The sequence below is a fragment of the Bos javanicus genome, chromosome 21 (genome assembly GCF_032452875.1).
Source record: "Bos javanicus breed banteng chromosome 21, ARS-OSU_banteng_1.0, whole genome shotgun sequence".
NCBI lineage: Eukaryota > Metazoa > Chordata > Mammalia > Artiodactyla > Bovidae > Bos > Bos javanicus.
In genome coordinates, this window is record NC_083888.1 from 13,418,129 (window position 1) to 13,435,925 (window position 17,797).

The window sequence follows — 17,797 nt, forward strand, 5'->3', positions numbered from 1 at the left end:
TTTTCTATTTCTTCCAGACCCTTACTGGCCGACAGAATGCCAGGAATCTTGCTTCCTTGGATGGTTTATTAAAATGCAGCAGACCGAGATTTCATTAGGGCTGTGAAATAGCGTGTGCTGCCCACTAACTAATGCTTGCCAGATGTATAAGCTCACCACATCTGTAAGTACCAAGCCACCTGCTCAAAGGAGCAGGCCTCCAGAGTCAGTGCAGGGAGAACGCTGCTAGGGCTTTATTTGCCCTTCAAATGATGTACCCTGGGGCAAAAATCGTAAATTAAAATGGAGAAGGGGGACTACCAGGCTGAGATGGCAGTATTCAAAGGGACAAGGCTTCACTGAAGTTATTTCCCATGAGATTTTTCCAAGCATATTCCCTGAACTTCTGCATCTATACCTTTTAGATCGAACACCAAAGTTCTCATCCCCACCATGATGACCTTGGGTAAATCCCTTACCCTCCTTGAGTTTTACACTCCGAATAGGGAAAATGGGAACGACTGCATGCGCTTGTGGGGCTGCTGTGAGGATGAAATGACATGAAATCTACGGAATTGCTTTGTACAGTGAAAGGGCTATGAAATTGTTCAATAGACATCTAGTCCGCATATGCATTTTTTGAACGTGTAAGTGGGGTCAGAAAACCTGATTCTGTCTTCCATTCTTAAAACATATTACCCTCCACACACATGTTCATTCTCTTTCTCCCTCTAACTTTCCCTCCCCTTCCTTCTCCTCCTCTCCTCCTCCTTCTTCCCCTTCCTTTTCTTCTTCTCCCCCTCCTCTCTCTTTCTCTGTCCTTTCCTCCCTCCATCCTCTAGGCTTTGGCCAGGACGTCACTACAATGCCAAAGTTAGCATGAGACGCTCCAGGGACAGGAAGGGCCAAGTCATTCATTTTTCTGATGATAAAAGGGCAGGAACAAGCAGAAAGACTGAATAATGCAAGTTCAATCCCTCCATGCCAATCCCTTGCCTGCCCCCTCTCAGAGCACAAGGAAGTAATAGCTAGCACGAATCACCAGCCCTATATACATATCCCTAAGGAGCATATTGTTTAGTTTGGGATGTTTCTGAACTTCGCATAAATGAAGTCATCTGTATGACTTGTGTTTTGCACTCAACATTACATTTTTGAGATTCGTTCATATTAATGCAAGAAGCTATAAATTATTCATGTTCACTGCTGTGTAATACTCCACTGTGTGGCTACACCATACTTTATTCTATCATTGATGGACATTTCTGCTGTTGTCAGCTTTTCACTAGTACAGACATCTCTGTGATGAACATCCTTATGCTCGTGTGCATGATCAAACTAGTTCCCAAGGTAGGAAGGAGAACACTGCTGAGTCACAGGTTATATATATTTTCAGTTCAGTTCAGTCGCTCAGTCGTGTCCAACTGTTTGCAACCCCATGAATCGCAGCACACCAGGCCTCCCTGTCCATCACCAACTCCCGGAGTTCACTCAGACTCACGTCCATTGAGTCGGTGATGCCATCCAGCCATCTCATCCTCTGTCATCCCCTTCTCCTCCTGCCCCCAATCCCTCCCAGCATCAGAGTCTTTTCCAATGAGTCCACTCTTCGCATGAGGTGGCCAAAGTACTGGAGTTTCCGCTTTAGCATCATTCCTTCCAAAGACATCCCAAGGCTGATCTCCTTCAGAATGGACTAGTTGGATCTCCTTGCAGTCCAAGGGACTCTCAAGAGTCTTCTCCGACACCACAGTTCCAAAGCATCAATTCTTCGGTGCTCAGCCTTTTTCACAGTCCAATTCTCATATCCATAAAAACCATAGCCTTGACTAGACGGACCTTTGTTGGCAAAGTAATGTCTCTGCTTTTGAATATGCTATCTAGGTTGGTCATAACTTTCCTTCCAAGGAGTAAGCGTCTTTTAATTTCATGGCTGCAGTCACCATCTGCAGTGATTTTGGAGCCCAGAAAAATAAAGTCTGACACTATTTCCACTGTTTCCCCATCTATTTGCATTGAAGTGATGGGACCGGATGCCATGATCTTCGTTTTCTGAATGTTGAGCTTTAAGCCAACTTTTTCACTCTCCACTTAGTCTATAGTACAAAATCATGTTTCCAAAGATCTTGCTCCAGTTTACACCCTGATTTCCAAGTTCCTGGCAAAAATGTTGAAAACTACCTTAGAAAACATTATTCTTGCAAGTAGCGGTCGCTGGAGTTTCAGACCACTAGCCAAGTTGGTTCCCGCACATGTCACTTGCAAGTTCACAGTCACAGACACTGCCCCAGGGGAGGGAGAGGTTTGTCATGTCCATAGTTGCTAACAAAGAGAGTCTTCAGGTGAGCGGTTTTGGGGCCCCCTGGCACTGGGGATGAGACTTCCACAGGATGAACGTGTACTGTTCAGCCCATGAACAGGACGCTCTGTAGCTGCCACTGTTTTTTACATGGGGTGGTGGAAGCTGGCAGAAGGCTTGATTTCCAAACCACTTTTCATCAACCAATGCCTCCAGCTAGACTGTGATGTCTTTGAGAACAAGGACCACTCTTTTCTACCTCGTGTGTATCTGTAATGCTTAGTATGGTGTCTGTATATCATGTATGTGTTTAGTCACTCAGTTGTGTCAGACTCTTTGAGACCCCATGGACTATACCTGGCTATCTGTCCATAGGATTTGGGGGGCAAGAATACTGGAGTGCACTGCCATTTCCTCCTCCAGGGGATCTTCCTGACCCAGGGACTGAACCCACATCTTCTGCATCTCCTGGATTGGCAGGCAGATTCTTTACCACTGAGCCACCAGAGAAGCCCCTGTACATCATAGAGGCTCAGTTTAACTTCATAAGAGTTAACTATTTTGGCAGACAGGCTATGTTTTGCCAGAATCTGTCTACTCCTCCTTCCAGGTACAGTGCTAGGTTATATTGCCCAGCATCCCTTGCAGTGTGACATGGTCTTGACACTTACTTTTAGCGGATCAAATGCGAGCAGAGGGGCTATTTTCTGCCTCTGATCCTGGCTGTCAAAACCTCTGCTAGGGTGCCCCACACGCTCTCTTTTCCTGGCTGCCCCATGAATGCTCTTTTTTTCCCTTAGCCATCACCTGGGTTCACATCACAAAAGGTGGCAACAGCATCTTTTTAAAATCAACAAAGGAAATAAATACGTTTTCTCTTTAAAATGAACAAAACTGCTTGAGACCCTCTTTGTCTAATTTTAGGGTGATTGTTGGAGAAGGCAGATGGGCACATGCATGATTCAGACCTGTGCGTGATTTGAGGCTCAGCTGCCCAGGTTGGATCTGAGTAACCTTGCTGTGTTTCTATGCCATGTATACCAGATTTCCCTTAACGTGTCGCCTCTGTTTAAAGACCAGAAGCATAAGAAACAGTGATGTGGAAATCAGCAAGCAAGAAACAAAACATTTTAACTCTTTGTTGACCAGGGGATTTTTGCAGAAACTGACACCTGTGGCCTATAATTTGTTATGTAAGTGAACACACCAGTATATATATTGAGGCACTCTAGTCAATAGCATTCAGGTAACAAAAGACATATTAATACATTTCTGGTCAATAATGTGTTACTTACCTATTGCAGCATAACACATTACTCTGAACTTTAATGGATTAAAATAAAAGCACAAGCTATGTCACATTATGTCTGTGACTCTGGAATCTGGGCACAGCTTAGCTGAATCCTCTGGCTCACAAGGTCTCACAAGCTACAATCAAGGTGTTGAGGTGGGCTGCAGTCATCTAAAGGCTTGACTGGGATGAGATCCATTTCCAAGCTCACTCCATGGTTTTCAGCAGGATTCCACTCCTCATGGGGCACTGGACTGAGAGCTTCAGTTTGTCACCAGCTGTTGGCTGGAAGTCGCCCTGGAGGGTTTGTGTGGAGGCTTCCTTATAACATGGCAGCCAGGTTCATCAGAGCGAGCAAGTGAGAAGAGAGAAGCAGAGCAAAAGAGAAGTCACAGTCCCTTACAATCTGTCCTTAGAAGTAATATCCCGTCAGTTTCTTTGTTATCCCATCAGTTTCACCAGGTTCAGCTCACACTCAAGAAGAAGGAATCATCTTAGAAGCTGCCTCCCACACAAGAAGCTTAAAAGTGATAATTCTGGGGCTTCCCTGGTGGTCCAGTGGTTAAGACTTCACCATCCAGTGAAGGGGTGTGGGTTCAGCACCTGGTCAGGAAGCTAAGATCCCATACACCTTGCAGCCGAAAAACCACAGCATAGAAGATACACAATATTGCAGCAAATTTAATAAAGACTTTAAAAATGGTCCACATCAAAAACTTTTCAAGAAATGATAATTCTGCCAAATCACTCCTATATTTTCTGAGCCTAATCTCTAAATTTCATTTATTTAGTCAAAAGCCTTAGTAGCCCTTCAGGCTGTCTCTGGCATTCCAGAAGCCAATGTTAAAGTAAGAAAGCTATAATGAGAATTAAATGCATGCTTCTTCCTTTACTAGGAATGAAACTATTCACTCCACCAATGGGATAGTTTAAATAAATAACGGCAAGTGACCTGTTCTCCTCTTTTATGTCAATATTTAGAGATAAAACTCAAAATTAATCAGTTGAATTTTTTTCAATTAAAATGCAGGAATTCCAAATGTGAGGTCACAAAAGCAGGTCTTGCCTATTTTCAATCCTAACACATAATTAAATTTCCATTTACATTTTAAAATTGTGTTTCTCAACCAAGTATGATCAACTATGCAATTACTGAGTGTCTTTGTGGATGAATCATGCTTTTCTTACATAATTAATTTAGAGTAAATTGAACAGCATGCATCAATAATTAGGTGGGGAAAAACATGTCTAAAAATTCTTAAGTTCAATTTTGGTAACACGAGAAAGTGACAAAATGCATTTTATTTTCTTTTAATTCTTATAGGACAAGGCAAGGTAAGAGATTATATATTCTCAGAAGGAGGTTCCAGGTGTAAGTTTTGGAGAAACAGCTCAGTGTATTACACACCTTCCTCCCCCTCTCTGATTCATGTGACAATGGACAAATCGAATGCATTGGAAAAGACCCACCATAATCTGTTCCCATAGCCCTATACAGTACACGGATTTGGAACTATTAGCTCCCAGCAAGCTCACACATTTTAGTTAGCCATGGTCAACTGGAATGATGGAACCCTTCAGCCGTGGTCCAGGCTGCAGAAACTGTCTCCTCCCCAGAATACCACCCTGTGTCCAGTCACAACCACATGAGACCTAAATACAGAGAGTATCTCCCCAGCTGCTCTCAAGAGCCCAGAAGAAACTCACCTTGAGCTGAGGCCAGAGCAGGGAGCATGGAATTCTAGTCAAAGTGGGAGTGTGTTGGAGGAAACCCCAGCTGAGGAAAGAAATGGGCAGGGCAGGGGTTTAGAAGCAAGAGCGAACAGGCAAACCTAATCAGCCCAGCAAACTGGCAGTGACATTTTCAAGTGCAAGGTCATTCAGAGTTGCAGAACTAAGAACATCTTTAGATACCGAAATGGCTTTTGCTAAATGTCAACTTGGTAAATTTGTTTTTCCTTTGGCTCGTTAAAAGAGAATTAACCATTTATCCAATAATGAAAAGAAATATGACCCTCCCTGGGTTCACAAGCATCCACCTGAGGCTGGCCTAGTCTCTCCCATCTAGCCAATTTTGTTCATTTTATATATATATATATATATATATATATATATATATGTTGCTGTTGTTCAATTACTAAGTCATGTCCGACTCTTTTGAGACACCATGGACTGCAGCTCCCGGAGCTTGCTCAAACCCATGTCCATTGAGTTAGTGATGCCGTCCAACCATCTCATCCTCTGTCATTCCCTTCTCCTCCTGCCCTCAATCTTTCCCAGCATCAGGGTCTTTTCCAATGAGTTGGCTCTTCGCATCAGGTGGCCAAAGTATTGGAGCTTCAGCTTCAGCATCAGTCTTTTCAATGAATACTCATATTAGCAATATGTACTTACCAAGAGGCCTCAGGTACCTGAGAAAGTTCCTGCCCTCAAAACACTTTCAGTCTGCTGCAGGGACAGAGTGGGATGCAGATGGTGATGCCACAACGTGGATGGGTCCCATTCTGCAGAAGTGCTGATCACTGCGCTACAAAAGCACCTTGCAGGGGACCCTGTCCAGGTAGGGATGGGGGCTTCTGGGTGATAATTAGCTATCATGGCATTCAGCTGAGCCCTCCAGGGTGAACAGGAGAGAAGTGGTTTAAGGTACTACATTTCTTTACCAGAGAGGTATTTATTCTTACTACTCAGGTTACAGAAAAGCAATATGCTGGCAGTCTAATGTGCCTAGATTTTACACATGTTTGAAACACTTTCATTTATTTTTTTAAAGTATAGTTGATTTACGATGTTTCAGATGTGCAGCAAAGTGACTTATTTTTACATATATATATATTCTTTTTTCAGATTCCTTTCCATTAAAGGTACAAGTTATTGAATATAGGCCCTTGTTTTTCTATTTTATATATAATAGCATGCATCTATTAATCCCAGACTCCCAGTTTATCCTTCCCCTCCCTTTCTCCTTTGATAATCGTAAGTTTGCTTTCTATTTCTGTGAGGATATTTCTGCTTTGTATCATTTTTTAGATTCCACACACAAGTGATATAGTATGAAATTTGTCTTTGTCTGAATTACTTCACTTAGAGTGATTATCACTGGGCCCATCCAATGACATTTCTGCAACAAAACGGCACTGGCTCTGGTCATAGCATGACATCTGTTTTAATTTATTTTATCCTCAACAACCCCTGGCAACCCCCATTATCCCCAGTTTACAAATAAGGAAGCTGAGGAACAGGAATGTTAACTGACTCCTCCCTGCCAAGATCCCCCAGCTAGTAAGTGGCTAAAAATAATTCTAAACAACCGAGAATAGGGGCTGGAGGTAGGAAGGAGGTGACTGGAGGCATGGGGTGTCTTGAGATTTTTTAAAAAGCCAGAAGAGTCCAGATCATGAAGGTCCACACACATCAGGTTCAGAATAGGCAAGCATCTTAGCAACTCCTGAAGGGGTTCGAGTTGGTGACGGCTAAGAGCTGCTGTGAACTCCATGGCACACCATGTGCCGTGTGCAAATTGTATGGGAGGCAGGCAAGGTTGCTGTCTCTACCATCTGGTGAGAGACAGGGAGCCTGGGCTAGAGAAGCTGCAGTGAGGAGGATGGGGACCAGGATGAACCCTGGACCTTGGGGAAGTAGCATCAACTGGACAGTGCTACTGGGATGAGAGAGGATGGGAGCAGGGAGGCAGGGAGGCCTACCACCAGGCTTGGGATCCCCACAGCTGATGGGGCGCCCGGGGGAATTCTCTGAGATCCTAGAATAACAGTGATGGTGACCAGCTCTGTCCCTCAACTCCTTGATGGCAGCAGGCTAGACACTTGGAAGACACGTCTGCCTTAGAGCTAGGAATGCAAGCTCTCTCACCTTGTCATACTGTCACTCTTAAACACAGCTTGAGCATTTGAATAAAACAAAAGTAAAAGTGTTAATCACTCAATTGTGTCCAACTTTTTTCGAGCCCCATGGACTGTTGCCTGTTAGGCTCCTCTATCCATAACATTTCCCAGGCAAGAATACTGGAATGGGTTGCCATTTCTTTCTCCAGGGGATCTTCCCAACCCAGGGACTGAACCCAGGTCTCCTGCATTGCAGGCAGATGCTTTACCATCTGGGCCACCAGGGAGCGAAAGTTGCTCAGTCGTGTCTGACTCTTTGTGACCCCATGGACCCTAAGTCCATGGAATTCTCCAGGCCAGAACACTGGTGTAGGTAGCCATTCCCTTCTCCAGGGACTCTTCCCAACCCAGGGATCAATCCCAGGTCTCCTACATTGCATGTGGATTCTTTACCAGCTGAGCCATAGGAGAAGCCCAAGAATACTGGAGTGGGTAGCCTATCCCTTCTCCAGCAGATCTTCCCGACCCAGGAATCGAACCAGGGTCTCCTGCATTGCAGGCAGATTCTTTACCAACTGAGCTACCAGGGAAGCCCCGAACCACCAGGAACTTTTAAAAACAGGAATACTGGAGCCAGCAATGTGATAAAGTATCAGAGTCCAAACTTGCCACCTCTCTACCCTGTGGCCTCATCTTACAGAAGGCCCTTGAAGATGCTCAGAGAACAGATATTCCAAGTGTTAGACTACTGCCTCATGGTTATTTCCAACTATGCTAATATTCACAAGCTGCCTCAGTGTCCTGAAGTAATCAGTGCTTTTTGTGTTTTGGCCCTATTTGCTCTAAGGCAGAGATCAGTTGATACATCAACTATTTAAGATTAATTTTTTTTAAGACTTTATCCTACTTTGTGGGGGAAAAAAACCCTAAAAGTCACCCAGAAACTCGTTTTTATGACGGCTGACACATCTAGGGGCTATGAAAGATGTCTGCATTCCTTCCCTTTTTTTGGCCAACTCTTCAGAGAGCGTGGTTTTGGACTCCTGTGCTGTTCCCTCTGTTCCTTCGAGAAGAACAGGCCAGCCTCACTTATGTCCACTTCCACCGAGCAATTGCCCAGGGCCCACCTCCGAGGCACTTCGTTTATAAGCAGTTCTGAGAAGCAAGGGGTCAGAGGGGGCAAAAGCTGGTCCAGGGAGGCATTTATGGATGGCAAAATTCAGACAGCAGCGTGCATTCCAGAGAGGGCAGCCCTGTGGTGTGTTCTGCAGCTGGGCCCAAGGAAAATATGCCTGCTCCTCTCAGCTCCAGCCCTTCCCTGGTGGGGCTGTCTATAATTGGGCTCCCCCACTCTTTAGGATCAGCTGATGGGCCCACTTTGAGGGAGGCAGCTGATGAAGAATTCATCTGGGCTGATATGCAGAGAAAGACCATTGATTCCTTTGAGCTTGTTAAGCCAATATCCTCTATACAAAACATAATCCAGAGGCTTGCAAGATGAACCAGCTGAAGTCACTGTCACCAAGGGCTCTAGCCAGACACTAGAATGAGGCAAAATACCCACAGGGCAGGAGACAGTCCAAATGGCATGCCATCTGCCACCTCGATTGCCTCAGCTCCTATTTACACGGAGACACCCGAAAGGGGACTTGGATTTACTGTTATCACCAGCATGAGCGAGGCATTTCTCCATTTCTTTCTTCTTTCCTCCCTTTTCCTGCTGAAAAAGGAACACAGATGTGGCAGGCAGTCTTTTGCTGACTAAGAAAGCATTATTGTCACCATTTTTGTGTTTGCTTATTTGTTTGTGCTATTTATTTATGAACTTGTGCCCAAGCCCCATCCACATAAAATTTGAGATAGCTACAAGAGAACCATAAAACAGAAAACTGTTAAGTGAGAAGCATCAGAATCAAGGAAATATAACCTGTATTGGAGGTGCTGGCTTCCAATTCAAGATGGCAACCTGAGATTCATCTTCCATCCCTCCCAAGAACCCCTGAAATACAAATGCAGAAGGACAAAGATGAACACGCCTGCACAGTAGCTGCGTCACATGGGGATTCCAATGAGTTAGAACTGAGCCCATACTGCTATCACCCTAAAGCCTTTGAGAATTCCACTGTGCCCAGGGCTCAATGCACAGGAGGAGAAAATTAATAGGCTCAAAAAAGATAAACCCTATAAACATATTCACAGGCAAAGGTGCCTGTTGGCACTGAGTCAACCCACAAGCAATACTACAAGTCAGGCAGCTAACATTTGTGTCGGTGGAAGGGAGGATCATCTCTATGCAGACTGCAACAGGCATCATTAAACCAGACCACTGTGCTCAACAGAACACGACGCATAAATTCCACAAGGAGACCCAAAGGCAAGCAAGCACTGAGAACTTTTCCATAGAGGTCCAATAACCAAAAAGATTTTCCTGGGAGATATTGAAAGAGAGCAGCTTGTGAACGCCCAGGAAAACAATATCAAGCAACCCACAGCCATCAAAGAGGAGGGATGGAAATCAAAGGCCAATTTCAGGCCATCCCACATACTAGACTGTCTTCGGGCTACCTAGAGTGACCCAGATTCCTCACATCTAAAACCCAGTTTTCGCATCTATAAATGGCAGTGATGCTATTACCTACCCCACAGGGATATTGAGGGGCTCAATCAAATAAAGTACACAACAGCTTAGAACAGTGTCTGCCATGTTGGAAATATGGTAGCGTATAAGCAGCTTTTATCATTATTATTCATTGTAATGGCAGAAAGTGAAGAGGAACTAAAAAGCCTCTTGATGAAAGTGAAAGAGGGGAGTGAAAAAGTTGGCTTAAACTTCAACATTCAGAAAACTAAGATCATGGCACCTGGTCCCATCACTTCATGGGAAATAGATGGGGAAACAGTGGAAACAATGTCAGACTTTATTTTGGGGGGCTCCAAAATCACTGTAGATGGTGGTTACAGCCATGAAATTAAAAGACGCTTACTCCTTGGAAGGAAAGTTATGACCAACCTAGATAGCATATTCAAAAGCAGAGACATTACTTTGCCAGCAAAGGTCTGTCTAGTCAAGGCTATGGTTTTTCCAGTGGTCATGTATGGATTGTGAAGAAAGCTGAGCACTGAAGAATTGATGCTTTTGAACTGTGGTGTTGGAGAAGACTCTTGAGAGTCCCTTGGACTGCAAGGAGATCCAACCAGTCCATCCTACAGGAGGCCGTTGGAAATGAACTGGGTGTTCATTGGAAAGACTGATGTTGAAGCTGAAACTCCAATACTTTAGCCACCTCCTGCGAAGAGTTGACTCATTGGAAAAGACCCTGATGCTGGGAGGGATTGGGGGCAGGAGGAGAAGGGGACGACAGAGGATGAGATGGCTGGATGGCATCATCAACTCAATGGACATGAATTTGGATGAACTCCTGGAGTTGGTGATGGACAGGGTGGCCTGGCATGCTTCGATCCATGGGGTCACAAAGAGTCGGACACAACTGAGCAACTGAACTAAACTGATACGAAATATTTACAAATTTTATTTTAGCTATAATTAATAATTAAAGGGCCATGTGTGTTCAATCATGCTCGATCACTCAGTGGTGTCCAACTCTTTGTGACCCCATGGACTCTAACCCACCAGGCTCCTCTGTCCATGGAATTCTCCAGGTAATAATACTGGAGTGGGTTGCCATTTCCTCCTCCAGGGGATCTTTCCAACCCTGCAGGATTGAACTGCCAGCTTCCAGGGATCAAACCCAAATGTCCTGAGTCTCCTGCATTGACAGGCAAATTTTTTATCACCATGATACCTGGGAAGTCCAAAAGGGACATGGATAGAAAATTAAAAAGAAAAAAAACTGTTTATTTGGGTCACAAAACACAGTGTTCTGTGATCTTGCAAGGTCCTTCTGATGTACTGTGCCTTCCTCTACACAGTCCATCTCAACAAGGTTGTATGCCCGAGTTCTGGCCAGAGCTGCTTGTCAGTCCCTAAGTATTTTTAGACCTTGGCTGAGTGGTTTCTCTCCTTTTTCAAAAGGGCTGGATGACAGCTTGCCACTAAGAATAGCAGTTTTCCAGTTTAATCAGCAAGTCTCCTGGCTTCATAACTGTGCTGGCACTCATGGGGGGTTGACTGGCCACGGTCACCTGTGGATCCTAAGCCGTCCTTGCCAACACTGGCCAGATCTGCTGCCCTCTCCACAGCCTGCTCCCCGAGGGCCTGTCAGGACATGCAAAGGAGGAATAGAAACATCTTTTCTCCCAGGAGAGAGAGAAAGAGGGAGAAGTCTGGACCCAGCATCTTTGGCAGCTCTTCTGAGATGCTTGAATCTGCAACACATGAGATTGCAGTACATGGAAAATTCAGGCTTAAAACTCATCTTCAAATCAAGAATTGAGAGGTAGGTCTTCCTTAAGAAGCCCTATAGTCTGAATGTTTGTGTCCTTTCAAAATTTATGTGTTGTAACTCTAAAGCTCAATATGATGGTAGTATGTGGTGTGGCCTTTAAGTGGTGATTAGACCATGAGGGTGGAGGCCTCACAAACAGGATTGGTGCCCTCATAAAACAGAACCAACAGAACTCCCTAGCTCCCTTCCACCATGTGAGGACATAGCAAGAAGCTGGCAGACTGCAACCCAGAAATTGTCCTTCAGTGAACAGGTCCTTCATGAGAATCCACCATGCTGGCAGTCTGACCTTGAACTTCCAGCCTTCAGAACTCTGAGAATTAAATTTCCATTATTTATAAGCTACCTGGTCTATGGTATTTTTTTTAATAGGAGCTGGAATGGACTAAAACAGGAGGGTAACTGGAGATTCTATTCAGGGGTGTGTGTGTGTGTGTGTGTGTGTGTGTGTGTGTGTGTTAGTTGCTCCATTGTGTCCAACCCTTTGCAACCCCATGGACTGTAGCCCACCAGGCTCCTCTGTCCTTGGGATTTCCCAGGCAAGAATCCTGGAGTGGGTTGCCATTTCCTTCTCTGATGCATGAAAGTGAAAAGTGAAAGTGAAGTCGCTTAGTCGTGTCCGACTCTTCAAGATCCCATGGACTGCAGCCTACCAGGCTCCTCCATCCATGGGATTTTCCAGGCAAGAGTACTGGAGTGGGTTGTCATTTCCTTTTCCAGGGGATCTTCTCAACCCAGGGATCAAATCTATGGCTTCGGTCGCATCTCCTCCTATGTCTATGGCTGCTACTGCTGCTGCTAAGTCGCTTCAGTCGTGTCCGACTCTGTGCAACCCCATAGACGGCAGCCCACAGGCTCCCCCATCCCTGGGATTCTCCAGGCAAGAACACTGGAGTGGGTTGCCATTTCCTTCTCCAATGCATGAAAGTGAAAAGTGAAAGTGAAGTCGCTTAGTCGTGTCCGACTCTTCAAGATCCCATGGACTGCAGCCTACCAGGCTCCTCCATCCATGGGATTTTCCAGGCAAGAGTACTGGAGTGGGGTGCCATTGCCTTCTCCAATGTCTATGGCAGACATGACTAATTGCTCATGACTTTCTTTCCCACTAAGCCTAGGCAGAAATTCAGAATGTTTTTCAACACCATGCTATCAATGATTAGGGTTGCCACACAAGATGAAGCCTAATTGCTAATCAGACCTAACATAATGCCTGGAGCCGGGTAGCTGCACCATGAAATTTTGCTGATTGAATAAGTGAAATGAAAAAATGTCATTAGTGAAATGAAAAAATATCATTAGGTTTCTGGAAATAAGAATAGTAAGTTAATTAAGTAATACAAATGCCCAACCATTGAAACTAGGAAAGGTATCTAAACGACCAGTTGGCAAGTTCAGGCACGGAACAGGAAGATCTTCATGAAATTCACCCAAACTAGCTCAGCCACGATGATGTCACTCAAGTTAGGTCAGATGTGTTGCTAAAACCAATTTGGCTGATCAACAATGGTGAGTCATGGTAGAGTGAAAGCTATTATGTCAATATAGGTTAGCAAGAAGCAGCTGTGCTGTAACTTCGGCATGCAAGATCTCCCTAGGAGCTTACAGTTCACAGATAAGTATAGGTAGGTGCATTCATACAGAACTGAAGTCTCCTCTAAACATTTTAAATAAAATGGTAACAGCATGTCCTGTTGGAAGTCAAAAGGCCACAGCAAACTTAATGTTGACTAAAAGGCTAAATATTTTTTATTTCTAAAGTAATAAAGCAACTGAAAACCTTATTGATAGAGTTCTCCCACTGGTAAGAATACTAGCCAAATCTAAATTTTAAAAGATTTTAAATATTATAAAACAATGATCGTTCAATTAAAATAAATAATTATTTAAAAAAAAAAAAGATTTTAGTTCTGACAGAGGCATTAAAAAGTACCAAGCCTTGTACTTGGTACCAGTTGATTCCTTTCCGTGTTTCCATAGGTTGCTCAGACCATAAGAAGCATCATATTGTAATATTAGCCCCAAATTCATCTTCCAGGGCACCTAGCTGAGGTTGTCCATTAGAATCATGGGGAAGGTTTTAAAAAAAAAATACTCATGCCCAGATCCCACCTGCAAAAATTCACTTCCTTTAATCCAAGGGGACCCATACATGGATATTTTTAATAGATCCCAAGATCGGAGAACCCACAAGTCTTAACTTATACAGTATTTGCCAAAGACTGGACTCTAGAAAGCATGCCTAAACTGGAATGTCAAGAGCAAAATTTAATTGTTCTAAGACCACACAGTCAATTCAATAGCCACTAGACATATGTAGAAGTCAAGCCCTTGAAATATGGCTAATGCTACTGAGGAACTAAATTTTTTACTCTATTTTACTCAATTTAAACACTGATACTCAGTTTAATTGTAGGAAAACTCAAAGTATGTTTGAAACAGCTTGGGTATGTGAATCTACTTTTTCAACTGTAAATTTTGTGAACCTAAATATAGATCAAGTGTTTCTGGTAAAGTGAATGTCTGTATTGAGATGTGCTGAAAGTATAAAATACACACTAAATTTTTCAGACTCCATACAAAAATATATATAAATATTTCCTTAAAAAATTTTTATTGACTACATGTTAAAGTGATACAATTTTGACATATTGGCTTAAATAAAATATATTATCAAAACTAATTTCACTTGTTTCTTTTAACCTTTTTAACATAGCTACTAGAATATTTTAGATCACCTATGTGTGTTCCAGGGAAAACGAGCAACTCACCGCCAAACATAACAAAAGACACGTAGAAACGAAGCATTATGTGAATATCAGCAGACACAATAATAGCTGAATCAGACTCACAAGTATTTCAGACATTAGAATTTCAGACAAAGAATATAAATTTTACATTTAAGGGAATAAAAGAGAAATTTGAAATGTAAACAAGAAATAAAAGACTTTTTTAAAAAACCAAGCAAAATTGAAAAAGAGAACATTTAGAAATGAAAACCATGGCAATTGAAATTAAAACCTCAACAGAAAATGAGCCACAGCCAAATGGAAAATTAGAGAATGGAAAGATAGATACGAATAAATTATCTAAAATGCAACACTTAGAAACATGTTTGGAAATTGTGAACATAACCTTCAGAAACATGGCAGATAGAGCAAGAAGTCTAACAAATATTTACATCAGAGAAAATGGGGCAAAGGCAATATTTCACAAGAAAATAATGGGTCAAAATTTTCCATATTTGTTTAAAGACATCAAATTTCAGGCATAGGAATCGCAACAAATTTCAAGCAGGATCACCCTTACAAAATATAAAGAAATGGCAAAAAAAGAAGACAGTAAAAGCAGCCATAAAATGAAAATATAATTTGTCAAAGTTTATGGGATACAGCAAAAGTAGAGTTTCCAGGGAAATTTATATCATCTAATGCATATACTGGAAAAGAAGACATTTCCAGTAATTAACAGGAAAGTAAAAGAAATTTTTCTAAACTACCAATGATGTAACGAAGACTTTCCTGGTGACAGTAGTGATAAGGAACCCACCTGCCAATGCAGGAGACATAAGAGATGCAGGTTCAATCCCTGGGTCAGGAAGATCCCCTGGAGGAGGAAATGGCACCCACTCCAGTGTTTTTGCCTGGAAAATCCCCTGGGCAGAGGAGCCTGGAGGGCTACAGTCTGTGGGGTTCCAAAGAGTTGGACACGACTGAGCAGCTAAGTACATACACAGACATCCCTGGTGGCGCAGTGGATAGGAATCCGCCTGCCAGTGCAGGGGACAGGGTTCAATCCCTGGTCTGGGAAGATTCCCTGTGCCATGCAGCAGCTAAGCTCAGGCACCGCACTACCGAGCCCGCGCTCTAGAGCCCAAGTCACAACTACCGAGCTTGTGCACCACGAGTACTGAGCCCGAGTGCTGCAGTTACTGAAGCCTGCTCACCTGCAGCTGGTGCACAGCAAGAGAAGCCACCTCACTGAGAAGCCTGCGCCCAGCAACAAAGAGCAGCCCCTGTTCTCGGCAACTAGAGGAAGCCCAAGCGCAGCAACAAAGACAGCACAGCCAGAAATCAGGAAATGGAATTATTAATGAAAAACTAGTGGGAACCAAAAGTCACATACAACGTGGTTTCAGGTTCGTTTTTCATTTCAGGCTCCAAACAACCCTGTGAGATATTATAATTTCATAATTATGATTTCAGTGGTGAGGCCACTGAAACACAAAGTACCCTGCTTAGGATCACACAACTAGTATGCACTTGGACCCAGGGCTTCCAAATCCCAAATCTGAACTCTTCTCACTTTAGCACACGGTTTGTCCAGCCTAAATCACGTGTGGGGGGTGTGTGTGTGTGTGTGTTAGTCACTCAGTCATGTCCGATTCTTTGCGACCCCCATGGACTGTAGCCCACCAGGCTCTTCTGTCCATGGGATTCTCCAGAAAAGAATTTTAGAGCGAGTTGCATCCCCTTCTCCAGGGGATCTTCCCGAACCAGGGATCGAACCCAGTCACCTGCGTTGCAGGCAGTTTCTTTTACCTTCTGAGCCACCAGTTGGAAATGCACATTGTTACATGACTCTTACTTAACTATTAATAATACACACCTCTTCCCTGAACAGACCACAACTCGGGACAGTGGGGCAGCTGAGCACATCAGAAAACTGCAACAGCTCCCCTCTACATCTCTGAAAGCTCACATCGTGGCCGAGAGCCTCCAGGGTGACTGAGCCCCGGGGGAGCCTGTATTACGCCCCATGGGTCTCCAGGCTGTGTGCTTGCCTGGGTCTCTCTGGGAACAGGGCCTGTGAGAAATGTTTAAGGAGTGGCCTTTGTAGGTCGCTGGGGACCAGAGAGAGTTCCTGTCTGATTCCTGGACTCCAATAAAAATAAAATCAGAGAATGTTCTGGACTTCGCCACTGGGTTTCAAAACAGAACATTGAAAGTGATGGAGTGTCGTAACCGATCCATAAGCAGATCTTTCCTGAGGGCCCATGGGGACGCCGGGTCTGGATTAAGCCCTCTGGAGCTGGCAGTAATGAAAGGTCCAGTTTTCCAAACTTCAAAACATCCAGTTTTCTCAGAGATTTCCCAGGCAAGCTGAGATGGTAAAATGCAGCTTCCTGATGCGAAGAGTCTACTCATTGGAAAAGAGTCCATTGCTAACAAAGATTGAGGGCAGGAGAAGGGGACAACAGAGGATGAGATGGTTGGATGGCATCAGCGACTCAATGGACACGAGTTTTAACAAGCTCTGGGAGTTGATGATGAACAGGGAAGCCTAGTGTGCTGCAGTCCATGAGGTCACAAAGAGTCGAACATGACTTAGCGACTGAACAACAATGGGAATTCAGATGCTATGGGTGTCAGCTCTGAGTTCTGAACTAGTCAGAAGCCATGGGAGCAGGAAGGAGGCTTGGAGAATGTTCAGCGTCAGTTATGGGGCAGCCAGCAGAGGAAGCAGGTTCTAGACTGTTCCACCAGACCCTCTCCTGCTTCCTGAACTCATCCAAGCTAAACCTAAGCCCTGGCTGGGGGTGCAGCATCTGAGCATGTCCTGATGACAGAGTTTTTGATTTCTTTTTTTAGGACCCAGTGGACTTGGGACTTCCTGGATCTCTTTCTGTCCAAGGATTTATGAAAGGGTGATGGTCCTCTTGGTTACAGTATGAATAGATATATCATTTCTAAAATACTGAGACTAGAGGAGTAATACACAGCTTGCAAGTAGAGATGAGAAGACCCATGGGTGTGCACCCATATGTGTGAGTGTGAGTGTGCATGTGGATGTTCTTATTGATGGAAACCCTAAGGGTAAAATACATTTCTTTGTGGGAAAGGGGTGGGGCATTGTCATTAACTGAACACCTACTACTCGCCAAGCACAGTGCTGGGAAGATTCAGCGAGGTCACTGTTTCACTGTAGTATTAAACAGTGGAGAGAATGTAAGAAGCAATCTTCCTAGGCACAATTGGAAACA

At 43.9% G+C, this 17,797-nt stretch overlaps 1 long non-coding RNA gene across 2 annotated transcripts in view; it reads right to left on the bottom strand.

Annotated features, from left to right (window-relative positions):
- Positions 1-719: 719 nt before the first annotated feature.
- Positions 720-17,797, bottom strand: part of LOC133234120 (uncharacterized) — a 135,673-nt gene continuing 118,595 nt past the window's right edge. Inside the window, exons 3-6 of one of the 2 annotated variants that reach the window (XR_009732026.1) lie at positions 9,339-9,410; positions 9,071-9,131; positions 5,277-5,346; positions 720-3,886 (exon numbers count right to left, since the gene is read on the bottom strand). This is a non-coding gene — a long non-coding RNA (uncharacterized LOC133234120). Of the gene's footprint in view, positions 3,891-5,276; positions 5,347-9,070; positions 9,132-9,338; positions 9,411-17,797 lie in introns of both variants that reach the window. The other variant, XR_009732025.1, reaches the window with a different exon arrangement.